Source organism: Barbus barbus, assembly GCF_936440315.1.
Source record: "Barbus barbus genome assembly, chromosome: 5".
NCBI lineage: Eukaryota > Metazoa > Chordata > Actinopteri > Cypriniformes > Cyprinidae > Barbus > Barbus barbus.
This window is the reverse complement of record NC_136733.1, coordinates 20,302,100-20,317,212: the sequence shown is the minus strand read 5'-3', so window position 1 is coordinate 20,317,212 and position 15,113 is coordinate 20,302,100. Positions and strand designations below refer to the sequence as shown.

General features: G+C 38.6%; 1 pseudogene across 1 annotated transcript in view; it reads left to right on the top strand.

The window, feature by feature from the left end:
- The first annotated feature begins 4,160 nt into the window (after nt 1-4,160).
- LOC306869460 (DNA mismatch repair protein Msh3-like) overlaps nt 4,161-15,113 on the top strand; it is a 60,849-nt pseudogene continuing 49,896 nt past the window's right edge. Inside the window, exons 1-3 of the transcript in view lie at nt 4,161-4,170; nt 4,312-4,445; nt 4,570-4,736. The product of the transcript in view is annotated as a DNA mismatch repair protein Msh3-like (transcript). The remainder of the gene's footprint in view (nt 4,171-4,311; nt 4,446-4,569; nt 4,737-15,113) is intronic.

Sequence of the window (15,113 nt, the reverse complement as noted above, 5' to 3'; positions counted from 1 at the left end):
AAATCCCTGTTTTCTCTTATTATTGTTATTATTATTCTCAACACTTGTTGATAATTCATCATAATTCACAAGTCTGAATACAGGCAAATGTCTTTCCTTAATCTATCAAACCTAAAACCTTTAACCACTCCCATTTACCCTGTAATATAAATGTGTGTTTAAGGGAACAATTTAATGATCGTACTTTCAGTATTATTTAAATGTAGGGTACAACGGGGCTAAAGGCCCACCTTAAAGGAACACTCCACTTTTAAAAAAAATAGGCTCATTTTACAACTCCCCAAGTGTTAAACAGTTGAGTTTTACCGTTTATGAATCCATTCAGACGATCTCCGGGTCTAGTAACAATAGATAATTTTTTATTATATTATTAATATCATGTTTTTAAATATGATGGTTGCATTCTAAACATGGTGATTATCTCTAATATGGACACCCAACATAATATATGATATTTACCATCTGACTCTAACCATGTCATGTCAACAAATGGAAAAGTCATCTATTAATTATCATGTTAATTACTGTGCGCTTTTAGCCCCAACAGCAGGGGCGCTTTTACCCCAAATACCATACTTAACATATTCTTTCGTTATTTAAAAACTGTTGCTTTAATTATCTTAAAACTGAAAATCATAAAGAAGACATTTGTCTCAAAATATATGCATTAATTTTAGCGATTCTCATTTGCTACTTAATCTACAACATAAAAAAAAATAATAATAATGAGATCAATAAGCACAGAATCAATTTTGCGATCGCGTCAAAGATGTGTGCACGTGCATCTTGAGAAGCGAATGTTTTGGAAAGAGCTAAGCCATGTTTTTAGATGAAAATAATATCAAAGGCGCCTTTTACCCCGAGACACCTTCAGCCCCGTTGTACCCTACTGTTTTGAATTACATTTTATTATTTTATTTTAATTGTAGTGCCTTTACTTTTTTATATATATTTCGATAATTATAAAATCAATAGCAATAGTGTAGATTTCAAAAGTTAATATGCTATATGTTGAACACTGGTGTGTTTTCATAAAAGCAGAAATTGTATAACAGCAAAAACAACAACAACACTTTTGTCGTGATGTGTAGCCAAGTAAGTGTGTCATACTTGAAATTTGTGCTCTGCATTTAACCCGGCCAAGTTCAAACGCACAGCGTGAACAGTCACCATCAATTTAAAACAGTATTATATGAATTTGTAATTGCCGTTTGTTATAGTTAGTCTTTCCTCCACCATGGACCTCTGTAAATGGAGGACTGCGTATATCTAGCGCCACTTTTACCCTCTGCATCACCGCACTGCCTGCGCATGTGTAGCGCATCCCTCACCCTCGGCAGTACAGCAGAGTTCGCGTGCGCGAGACGCTGGATAAGTCACTCACGCGAAACATTAAACGTTGCAACACGTTAATAGCCAGTAAAATGCATACAAGTGTCAAAAATGTCAATGCATCCAAATCTTCCAGGAAGTTCAGCACTCAGACAACTATCAGCAGCTTCTTTACAAGTGCAAATGATAAATCTCAACCAACGCACCAGCCTGGGATTAAACACCATGAGGGCAGAGGAAAGGTAAGAGCTTTAAATACAGAACAGGCACAGCTTGTTTACTCTGTAAAAACGGCACTACTTTCATACTATAGAGTCATATCAACAGTTCAAGTCAAATATGCATCGCATGCACGAAGCTTTTGCTGTTTCGAAGCAACAAACACCGACTGAAATCTAAACCTGTGCTATTTTAGAAGAGGTTATCTGATGGAGGAATGTCCTCAGAGAAACGGTGTTCTGAAATATTCGGTGTCTGAGATTTTCGGTGACGCTGGGCGGAGCAAACATGAATATTCATGAGTTTCCTGTTGCGCGTTAAAGCGATACTGAAAATATCAGCGCACTCTAGAATCAACAGAAAGTTTGACAAAATGTAATTACGTTTCAGTGTCAGTGGCGATCTACAGTGATCTTTTTTCTTAGTTTTTTTTTAGCTTTTTAAGTTTTGTTCATATGAGCACAATAGTTTGTAGATTGTATGTTATGTTTGATTTCATGATTACAGCAATTCATTTGCCTGCCTGTCATTAGGATATGCCATTAACATGTGTTATAAACCCTTTTCAGGGTCTTTTAAAGTTTTGTTTGATAACTTGATAACAAATATCTAAGGTGGCATAATGACCTAATACAATATTTAGTTTTGCTTGCTCAGCTGGTAAATAACAGATTGTAGTACTTAGCGAAAATCATTTCACATGTGAAGTGAAGTGACATTCAGCCAAGTATGGTGACCCATACTCGGAATTCGTGCTCTGCATTTAACCCATCCAACGTGCACACACACACCGTGAACACACACCCGGAGCAGTGGGCAGCCATTTTATTTTATTTTATTTTATGCTGCAGCGCCCGGGGAGCAGTTGGGGGTTCGGTGCCTTGCTCAAGGGCACCTCAGTCGTGGTATTGAGGGTGGAGAGAGCGCTGGACATTCACTCCCCCACCTACAATTCCTGCCGGCCGGAGATTCGAACCCGCAACCTTCGGATTACAAGTCCGACTCTCTAACCATTAGGCCACGACTTCCCACATGATTTAAGTAGCTAAAGTAACATACCACATATTCATTTGCACAGTTACTACTATAAAGAAATTAAGTTATAATGCTGAATACATTAAAGACATTAAATGATTTGGTGTTAAGTTTTATGTAAAAATGTGTATGTGGACCAGACATAATGGGGGGGGGTTACACCTTCTTTCGTTGGTGTAAGCTTTCCCACTAAATCCATCCCCACAATATCCCAATGCTGTGTCACCTAATAAACATTCATGTTTACTATATAAAATAGCTGTAACAAAAATATTCCTTGTGTTTTTCATAAAAACATGAATTACCACGATAGGGGTATATTCTGTTGGGTTCTTCAGAGAAGCACTTGGCTTTTTTGACAAGCAGCACAGTGTTTGACCTAAAATAAATGATCAAAATCAGTTTTGATGGAATAATAGATGTATGAAACTTACATTTCACTGCTGGTTATACTCTGTATAATTGTGTATGTGACGAATAAAAATCTTGAACCTTGAATGAAAACATGAAGAAGGATTCACATATTAAACTCACCCATTTTTTTATGTCCACAGACATACCAGGCCAATAAAAGCGCTTGTTTATGGCATCCAGGGTTTTTTAATGCCACAGTGAGCATTTCTTGGGCACTTTTTTTCGTGCTGACCACTTTTGCCAAAGTACCTTCTTTTTTTATATAATACAAAGTTTCATCTAAAAAGTATAAAAATCATTATAAACAACCAGTGAAGCCACTAAATCCAGGTGTACATTTTACATTACTTTCAAAAATTAAGCTTTCAGCCCTTCTTAGAAATATAACTGCTCCGGGTGTGTGTTCACAGCGTGTGTGTGTGTGTTCACTGCTGTGTGTGTGCACGTTGGATGGGTTAAATGCAGAGCACAAATTCCGAGTATGTGTCACCATACTTGGCAGTATGTCACTTCACTCACTTAAATTTGCCTTGTCTGGAAAGACCCTGAGGTATCTTTCCAAATCTTTTAAAGTCTGTCAGTGCTTTGAATTTAGCCTCATCTATCTTCAACACAACAGTGCAAAATCTAATAAATGAGTCTTATATATAATTGGTCATTACATGTAATTGTGCATCACTGGTCTCTGTCATCTAGCCATTCAGTCAATAGAATAGAATAGAATAGAAATGGGATCGGAAAGATTAAAAATTTTTTTTTTAAAGAAGTCTCATTTGCTTACCAAAGCTGCATTTGGTTGATCAAAAATACAGTAAAAAAGTACTATTGTGATATATTAATACAATATCAAATAACCGCTGTCTAGTTTAACATATTTTATGTAAATTATTTCTGTGATGGCAAAGATGAATTTTTTCAGCATTATTACTCCTGTCTTCAGTGTCACATGATCCTTCAGAAATCATCCTAATATGCTGATTTGGTGCTCAAGAAACATTTATTATCTTATTATACTTGTTCTGTTTATTTATTTATTTATTGTGGAAACAATACATTTAACAGCATTCTTTGTTGGATGGAAAGTCATAAATAACAGCATCGATTTGAAATGGAATGTAAAAGTCTTTAATGCCATGTTTGATCAATTTAATGCGTCCTTGATGAATAAAGGTATTCAGTTCTTTCAAAATAAACTTAGTGAGCCCAAACCTTTGAAGGGTAGTGTGTCTATTTACAAAATGGCCACAGTATCTGTTTTTTTTTTTAAATAGTACAGAGCCTGCAATGAATGATTAATTGCCTTTTTCTCAGATGTGAATCCTCCGCTGAAGCTGGGAGATTTGGAGCAAGCTAAAGATGTGGTGCAGGACAGTGGCAACAACTATTTAATGTACGTGAGCGAGAGTTTTGATAAACAGAGCAAGGAGCTGACTGTAGGGATGGTGGTAAGAAATCATTGTAGTGTCATTGTTGTAATACAACGAAAAGTTTTAGCTGGTTAAAACAATCTCATATTATTATAACTTTTAATGCTCAGTACAACAGCCCTGTCTTCCTTCTGGAATACAGGTGGTGCAGCCGAGCATTGGGGACCTGATGATGTACTGTTTTAAAGATAATGTATCCCATTCAGAGTTGGAATCCAGGGTACTGAAAATACAACCTGTAGAGATCCTGGTGCCTTCGGACCTTTCAGAGGCGACTGAGAGGTTATTACGCAACATTGCTCTGTCCAGGTAAATATTCTTGTACAGAACATTTAATATTTTTTCATTTAGAAATCTTATTGTGATGATTGTGAACATGTTTGTGTGATGCTGCATTTTAGATGGGTTATAATAGGGCTGCAACAGCTAATTGTGTTATCGAAAATGAAAAAAAAAAACAACAACTCGTTTTATTATTGATTACTCATACCTGAATACTGTGCACAAAAACTCCAGTCACATAATTTTACAGCCATGAACAATGCATTTCCATGAACAGAAAGAACCTGAAAAATAATGGAGGACACAGAGTGAGCTGCTGTGGAAAAAGTGCTACCTAGCTACCCAAAACATGAGAATTCTTTATTAAATGCTTCAAACATACTTGTAAGCATATCGTTTAATGAGGTATGAGCTGTCAGGTATTCAGGGAATGTGTTTCTGCATTTTTAAAGGGGTCATATGATGCTTTTTTTAAAGATCATTATTTTGTGTATTTGGTGTAAAAGAATATGTTGACATGCTTTAATGATCAAAAAACAAATAATTTTTCAAATACTGTACATAATTGTAGGTCCTCTATGCCCTGCCTCTCTCAAACGCTTTGTTTTCTACAAAGTCCCTCCTTCCGACAAGCACAGTCTGCTCTGATTGGCCAACTGGCACAGTGCATTGTGATTGGCCGAACATCACAAGCCACGTCGGAAATGTAACACCCCTTACCATAATCGCGAGCTTTAGCTTTCAAAATAAATGTAAAGACTGTTATTTATATTTATATATATCCTTATATTTACCATCAGTTCAAGTCCCGAGAGGGGAACAGAATCGTATGATGATGCTCGTATGTGTTTGCAAACAAGCCGACTAAGACGATTAAGAAGACTTTGACGGGTACTCTGCTGTGATGTGACTCTGTGTGTGTGTGTCTCTCTCTCTCTCTCTCTCTCTCTCTCTCTCTCTCTCTCTCTCTCTCTCTCACTCACTCACTCACACACACACACACACAATCCGCGGTTGTGTGACCGTGTCTCCCTCTCTCACACACACACACACACACACACACACACACGACGTGCAAAACTCCACATTTGAACAGTCAATAGCAAATACTTAAACTAATAACAAACCATACACACAGTCGCTGATTCAGAAGTGCCAGACTGTCATAGCAAAGTCAGAATGACCTCCTCTCCTAGGTTCATGAAACGGTCGTCCATAAAATGCGTTGCTGTTCTGTTGCATCTACTTTCGGAAGGCCAAATAAAGTGCTTTTGCTTTCACCTGGAAACACACAGCGTCTCCCCGTCATGGCTGAATCAACTCTACTGCGGTTACTGAAACCACACCTTATGCAAATCTTCCCACACCGTGATGTAGATATGTGGGGGCGTGTTTGAATGAGCCGTTTTAGGGGGGTGTGGCAGAGTCTTAACTTTCATAAAGAATATCTGTTTGGTTTTGAGACTTTAGTCTTTGCAACTTCAGGGATCTTATCTATGCACAAACAGCTTGTAACACTCCGAAGAGAAAGGAAAACTTGAAATTACATCATATGACCCCTTTAATTTTAAATTTTTTAAAACTTTATAGGAATTTTTTAAACTTTAAAACTTAAAACTGTTTTACTTTATAATTTTTAAAATATAGATTTAAATTGCCTTTCAGCATCAAAAGAACCAAATAAACTGTTTTATATGTTATAAGGCTTTTTTTATATATTTGTTGCATATCAGCATAGGCTACATAGATACAATCACCATGCTTGTTGTTATAGCCTTTAATTTGCACATTGTTTGAAGAAAACACTGGAATAGCTTATCTCATAGTTTTTGTTTTCAGTAAAAAACTAATGTTTTAAATAATGAAAATAATGTTTTATCTGATTAATCAGTCAACTGAAGAAATAATGCACTGATGAATTGATTTAGAAAAATAATCGTTAGTTTCAGCCCTAGTTTATTATGCATCTTAAGTTAATGTACATGATAGAAAATACTAGCCATGTTACTGATGCATTTATTTGCACCAATCTTATTTTGTGTTTTTTGCTGTTTGTTCTTCAGTTTTTTTCTCCTTCTAATTTTTTTTTTTTTAAATAATGCTTTCTGTGAGTGTGTTGAAGCTGTATTCCAAATTATATAATGATTGCTTAAAGGATTTCTCAGTCCTTGAAATCCATACCAAAAATGCATCTTAGCTAATAATTAAAATCTTCTGTTATGGAAGAAATTTTCTCTCAATGCTTTGAAATTGTTTTGAATTATAATATGCCTTCAGTTGTGAATAGAGCAATAAGCTTTGCAACTCATAGTGACTAGCAATTGTTGACTGTCACCACTAGATGTCAGTAAATGACTATCACCTCATTACTGACATCGTTTCATTGCCTGCGAGAACATCCAAAAAGTGAAAATACATATTTTGTTCTTTTTCAAACTTATGTTGTTCACCTGAGCAGCACAGTTAAGTGTGTTAGCGCATGTATGCTAATAGTTAAGTCACAGAAATCTATCCTAAATGTTTTTATGTACACACAAAGTCAAATATACATACACATAATTTGCAGTCTGTGTATATTTTCTACCCTACACAATCAATGCACTTTTTCAACTTTATTTTTCACTGCCACAGTAGGATACCTCAAATTGAGAAGAATTCCACGAGGGTGCTGCAAGGCTAGCAGTATTTCCCTCATAGTTGAACTCAAACTTCTTTTAAAGACCCAACCAGACTTCGTTGGCTGTTTCAGTGCCTGTGGCCAGGGTAGACAGGGTTGCTCAACATAGCTAAGTAGAATGGATGATATTCATTATGGCTGAGCTGGTACTGGTGCTTCATGATCACTCAGTTTAAGTGTCTGCATTAAAGTGCTGGACATAGCTTTTCACTGACACAGGATAGAGTTTTTTTGTGATTTTGCTGTAAAAAATGTATAAGTATAACCCAGGTGATGGTATGTTATCTAGTTCCAGCACTGGGGTTGCACAAGCTGGTGCACTCTCAGTACTGAACTGCGTCAGGAAGGGTTTCTGGCGTAAAACCTGTGCCAGATAATCTGTGGATAATTCAATTGTGGCGACCCCTAATGGGAACATCTGAGAGAGAGAGAGAGAGAAAGAGAATGTGTGGTGGCTAGATGTAGATTGAATTATTCCTCCATTACAGAGAAAGAAATCTAGTGTTCATCTAGATCACAAATAACTTTATTAAAAACCTTATGTATTTCACATGCAGGCGTAAAGAAGAATTCTGCAAAAATTATCCCAAAACTCAGTAGAACTGTGTGCACATCTGAGATTGCTATACTGCTTTTCCACTGGCTGACCCAACCACGTTTCTCCTTAATTAAGTCTTGGAGCACTATGAACTAATGTGTTACTTTATTTTCTTTGGATTTGCCATATAACAAATCCACATCTGCGCACGCAATTTTCATCATTTTAAAAGCGATGAACAGACTTTAAAAGACTGATGAACATGTCTAGATGGTCCTTTATTCAGACAGCTCCTATTACACTCTGTAATGTTTTCGCATGTAGGATGAGTAAGTTGGCTGAAAGCAGAAATAATACCTGCAAACCCAAATACTGAATACTCTCTGGCTACTCCCTTGTGATTTGTTATTGTCTGGAATCACAGGTAACATTTCTTTGACAAATCAAGGTTATATTTTTTCACCCTGGTGTTCAGGCCATCCAGATTTCCTCTGGAACACATCTGAGCTGGTTTTCACTCCTGGTCCACCCAACTGCACAGCCAGTTCCTTGCTAATTTTCTGTGATTTCACTCTTTGGAAGAAGATCTAGTTTCAAATTCCCCCGCTGGTCACTGAGATCTGTACTTGAGCTCAAAAGTAGGGCTGTCACTATCGATTATTTTGGTAATCGAGTAATCGGTCGATTATCCTTATCTTTAATCGAATAATCAGATAATTTTTGGTGGTAATAAAAATAGACCTTAGCGAATATTAGACTTAAGACTAAAATGTCTTAAAATGTAGATATAACACCAATGAGGCAATAATAATTGGTTCAAACAAAGTATCAAAAACAATAATAGTGGTTTTATTGAACAAAACATAAAATAAATTGTTATAAAACCATTTAAATAAATATATCTATATATATTTAATATAATTGTAACATAATATAATCGTAACATATATATTATGTATTATCAAATGCCCTTCAAATGCAGTTTACAGTGTGATTTTATCCTTGACCTTGTTATATTAAACAAGGATTAGATCACACTGTAAAGTGTAAAAACAATCAATATTATGACTAAACAACATTTAAAATGTCCACTTAATCTTTAAAAGAACACTCCACTTTTTTTGAAAATAGGCTCATTTTACAACTCCCCTAGAGTTAAACAGTTGAGTTTTACCGTTTATGAATCCATTCAGCCGATCTCTGGGTCTGGCGGTAGCACTTTTAGCTTATCTTAGCATAGATCATTGAATCGGATTAGACCATTAGCATCTCGCTCAAAAATGACCAAAGAGTTTCGATAATTTTCCTATTTAAAGCTTGACTCTTCTGTAGTTACATCGTGTGTACTAAGACCGACGGAAAATGAAAAGTTGCGATTTTCTAGGCCAATATGGCTAGGAACTATACTCTCAATCTGGCGCAATAATCAAGTAAAATCACCAACAACTTCCAGAAAGCTGGGGTGATGCTCTGACAATCTACTGTCCTCAGGAGACTTTGACACAGACTTACAGATGCTACACAGCAAGATGCAAACCTCTGACCAGCACCAAAAATAGAAAGGCAAGATTAGAGTTTGCAAAAAAGCACAAAGGTGAGGCAGAACTGTGTTTATGGACCGATGAGACATAGATGAACCTTTATCTAAGTGATGGGAAAGCAAAAATGTGGAGAAAAAAAGGGAACTGCAATGATCCCAAGCATAAAGCCTCATCCGTAAAGCATGGTGGAGGTGGTGTAATGGCATGGGCATGCATGGCTGCCTCAGGATCAGGCCCTCTCAACATTAACACATGATGACTTAATGTATGATGACTGTAGCAGAATGAATTTGGAAGGGTACAAAACCATCTAGCCTACCAATATTCAAGAAAATGCCACCAGATTCATTGGGAAGTGCTTCATATTGCATCAGGACAATGACCAAAAACACCCTGCCAGTTCAGTCAAGGAATTTATAAGGGCAAAGAAATGGAAAGTCTTAGATTGCCCAAGTCAATCTCCAGATTTAAATCTGATTGAACATGAATTTCACCAGCTGGAGAGGAGAGTAAAGGAAGAAACTCCCCAAAACAAGCAACAATTGGAATTGGGGGAAGTCGTGGCCTAATGGTTAGAGAGTCGGACTCGTAATCGAAAGGTTGCGAGTTCGAGCCCCCGGCCGGCAGGAATTGTAGGTGGGGGGAGGGAATGTCCAGCGCTCTCTCCACCCTCAAAACCACGACTGAGGTGCCCTTGAGCAAGGCACCGAACCCCCAATTGCTCCCCGGGCGCTGCAGCATGGCTGCCCACTGCTCCGGGTGTGTGTTCACGGTGTGTGTGTGTGTGTGTGTGTGTGTGCATTTGTTCACTACTCACTGCTGTGTGTGTGCACTTGGATGGGTTAAACGCAGAGCACCAATTTCGAGTATGGGTCACCATACTTGACAATACGTCACGACTAAAGGCTGGGAAAAGTATTTCAAAGGATGAGACCAAGAGTCTGGTGATGTCTATGGGTCACAGACTCACTGCTGTGATTGTGCGCAAGGGATCTGCAACTAAATAATAGCTTTTAATCTTTTATATCTGCCTTATGTTCAACTTTCCCAATACTTATGCTCACATCAATGAGTGGGATGAACTCTAAAAGTGCTGTTCTTTTTATTTGGTAAAACATGTATGTGTTGAAACGGCTAATAATAAAATGTAACATTCTGTAGTTTTGTGTCATATTTATCTTTTAATCATATTTGCAAATGTCTTGACTCCACAGACAACAGAGCAATTTTGTCTTTACTGTTCCAATACTTTTGGAGGGCACTGTAGTTGGCATATTTACAAAGGTAATGATGTCTTCTCCTGTGCTGGCATATTTTTTATAAACGATTGACCTTATGGATCTGATAGAATGGTGCACATTGTTCCCAGATGAACGCTATAATCTCATTATACATCTCAGAATTACACTATCTGCAAAGATGGACTTTGAGACTGTCTGTGATTGTAAGCGAACTGTTTGTGTTGAGCAGCATTTACTGTGAATGGAGGCACTCTGAGATGCACGTAACCTACACGCATAAAGCGCATATATTTAATTGAATCATATCCTTTGTGAACTCACAACAGCACATGTTTTATTGTGGTTTTTAAATGGTTTAAATAATTTTGTGCAGCCTTAGAAAATGGTATAGGCTAATAATGCTTTTCGTGGATTCTTGTCCGTGGAATATTTACATTTACATTTAGTCATTTAGCAGGTACTTTTATATTATATTTCATGCACCACTTCCATCAATGGACATGGGCAAAATGCACTCAAGAACTTTATAATCATGTACTCAAATTTATTTTGAGGAATCGTGACAGCCCTACTCAAAAGGGTATGTTTTTGAGGGTCAGGAGCATGTTGACAGCTTTTATTGTAAAATCGATTGAGGGGGATTTGAACTGAAATTCATTTAACATTCACTCAGCTTCTTGCTGTTGTTATCTAAAATACCTTAACTAACCCTGCTCCTCGAGGTCTGCCTTCCTGTAGATTTTAGCTTCAACCCTAATAGAACAAACCTGTACCAGATAATTAAAGGGATAGTTCACCCAAAAATTAATTTCTTGCATTAAGGTTTTACATTATTTTTCTAATAATTCAACGGCCCGTCGTCAATTATTCCTTACATAGGGGCACTGGTAAAGCGGTATGTCTGATCATGAACTCAATGACACAATGGATTTTTGTGATACACAAACAATGATTTACATTTACATTTAGTCATTTGGCAGACGCATTTATCCAAAGCGACTTACAATTGGGGAATACAAAAAGCGATTCATCTTGAAGAGGCAATCAGACAGAGGAAGTGCTCGTAACACCAAGTCTCAGTCATTGTTCAAATAAGTACAAGCTAGTAAGGGAGGGAGAGAAAGATAGAGGGAAAGAGTGAGTTTTTTTTTTTTTTTGAGTTTAGGATGAAGTCAAGTACTGCCGAAAGAGATGAGTTTTCAGTTGTTGCTTGAAGATTGACAGGGATCCAGCATTCCAGATAGGGGTGGGAAGATTATTCCACCAGCCAGGAATGGTGAACGAGAATGTCATGGAGAGTGATTTTGAGCCTCTCTGTGATGGTACCACAAGGCGTCGCTCGCTAGCAGATTTCAGACTTCTGGAGGGGATGTAGGTTCGTAGTAGTGAGTGGAAGTAGGAGGGTGCTGAGCCTGTGGTAGTTCTGTATGCACGCATCAGTGTCTTGAACTTGATGCGAGCTGCCACTGGTAGCCAGTGCAAGGAGATGAAGAGAGGTGTAACATGCGCTCTTTTGGGCTCGTTGAAGATCAGTTGTGCCGCTGCATTCTGAATCATTTGTAGAGGTTTGATTGTGTTTGCTGGCAGACCAGCCAGAAGAGCATTGCAGTAGTCCAGTCTAGAAACGACAATGGCCTGGACAAGAAGTTGTGCAGCATGATTTGTCAGAAAGGGCCTGATCTTTCTGATGTTGTGTAGTGCAAACCTGCAGGATCGAGCAGTCTTTGCAGTGTGCTCTTTGAAGGTCAGTTGGTCATCAAAGATTACACCAAGATTTCTGACCGAAATGGGGTAATCATTGATGAGCCTAACTGAATCGTGAAGTCATGCTGTAGAGTCGGAGTGGCAGGGAAGACAAGAAGTTCTGTCTTTGCCAGGTTGAGCTGTAGGTGATGCTCTTTCATCCATGCCGAGATGTCCGCCAGGCAGCCTGAGATCCGTTGGGTCATCTGGTTGAAAAGAGAGATAGAGCTGTGTGTCATCGGCGTAGCAGTGATAGGAGAAGCCATGTGCATGTATGATGGGACCCAGTGATGTAGTGTATGTGGAGAAGAGGAGGGGTCCAAGAACCGACCCCTGAGGAACTCCAGTGACCAGTTGATGTGGTTTGGATACCTCCCCTCCCCAGGCCACCCTGAAAGATCTACTGGTGGGATAGGATTCAATCCAGCGAAGTGGAATCCCAGTGATGCCCCGTGATGAGAGGGTAGACAGGAGAATCTGATGATTGACAGTGTCAAAAGCAGCAGAAAGATCCAGCAGAATGAGGACTGATGATTTGGAATCAGCCTTTGCAATTCGCAGGGCTTCAGTGACTGAGAGTAGCGCAGTCTCTGTTGAATGACCGCTCCTGAAACCTGACTGTTTAGCATCCAGTTTGTTGTACTGTGAAAGAAACCGTGAGAGCTGGATGAAGACAACTCGTTCGAGTGTTTTTCCTACGAATGGAAGGAGAGGGACAGGTCTGTAGTTCTCTAAAAGAGAAGTGTTTAATGTAGGTTTTTTGATCAGTGGGGTTACCCGAGCCTGCTTGAATGCTGTGGGAAGATGCCTGTAAGGAGAGATGTGTTGATAATGTGTGTGAGTGCCGGTAAGAGTGTGGGAGAGATTGTTTGGAGAAGGTGTGAGGGGATTGGGTCGAGAGGACATATTGTAGGATGGCTAGAGAGGAGAAGTTTGGATACTTCTGCCTCGGTGAGGGGACAGAAGGAGAAGATGGGAGTTAGAGCAGTGGATGTGGTTGATTGGAGGTCCTGTGGAGTTGAGAACTGGTTACTGATTGTTCTAGTTTTGTCTGTGAAAAAAATTATAGACCCAATAGTAAACAAAAAGTAACTGCCTTTATTCTTTCTGTTTTAAAGATATTTTAATATTCATTTGTCTGTATAATGTGTGTGTTGTAGATCTGTGGTTGGTTGTGTTCTCCCCTCTACACTCCACTTTTCCACAGCATTACATGCCCATTTCTGGAGTCTTTTTCAGATCTAAGGTGTGAAAGACCAGTGCTGAAACGGGGGGTTTCATGACACTTTAAGGACAGTAATGACAGTTGAAGAACCACCTCAGTGGAACCTTAAAAGCAAGTTGTATTGCACCAGTGAATAATGGCTAGTAACCCAGCTGGCATCTAGTGCTGCATGTAAAAAAATGTGATGAACAATTAGAAATTCAACATGTTTTTGTAGTCACCAACACATTTTCAACTCTGCATTCACATGTACTAACTGTAGAACAGGGGTGTCCAATCCTGCTCCTAAAGGCCAATATACTGCAGAGTTTATCTTCAGCCAATTCCAACACACTTGCCTTGAAGTTTCTAGTAAGTCTGAAGACCTTGAATACTTTTGTTCAGGGTTGGAGCTAAGCTCTGCAGGACAGTGGCCCTCCATGAAGAGGTTTGGATACCCCTGTTGTAGAAGAGCATGCAGGTCATGAATTGGGTTCCACAGCCACCTTCAATGGTCAAACGTAACCACACTTCTGTGACGTCATCTTCTATAACAATGAACATTCATGGGTAAATAAGTGAGTTAGTAGTTTTGAAGGTGATGGATTAGGTTCTGTACTTGCTGGGAGTCCCGACAGGTGGCCAAGGGTCATCACAAAGCCAAACCTAGTAACTTCCTGAGGAAAAAAAGAAATTACCATTGTTGTCCTGAGAGAAACACTGCTCAGTTAAAAGGGGCAACATCTCTTGTTTTGTCTTTTAAATTAGACAGATGTTGTTGATTTATTTTTGACTTGCCCATCCCTGTGACTGTGATCACTGTTGCCAAGGGCAACGCTTAAAGGTACTAAGAGGACTGAGGAAGGTATAGATTAAATTAGTGAGGAGCACATACTCCAGGCAAGAATGCAGCCTCTCTATCTATATCTTTATGTAATGTCCTATTTTTACTGCTGAACAGTGTACATAGTGTCTTTGTGGTGTTTTCAGAATATTTGTTTGAGAATCCCAACCAACCTGACATGGTGACGCCAACGGTAAGAGTTTGGAGGCAGGTTTGCTTGACCAATGGCAGACAGAGAGACCTGTTTAATAAACAGTCATTGTTTTTGCAGTCCTGATTGGTGTATTTGTGAAGAAATTTCACACCTAAGCTTTAAGTGTCCGATCACACTCACGGCCTCAACTCTTCTTTTTCTAATTATGGGTTTTCAGTCCCGTTCTCCCTGCCTGTCTTGTCTCCAGCTGCTACTTTTTTTTTGCCTCATTTTACCTCCTCGTGTTTTATAACCAGACATGTCTGGCCTTGTGGTTCTTTGCTGTCCTTCTCCTCTATCACCCTATTATCGTTTTTCCATGAACATAAACCTCTAATATTGTATTAAAGGTGCTAGTAAATCTGGGGGAAAAAGAAGCACGAAGCAGAATTATATATCAAAGTGTTTAAAGGTTAAAGCCTC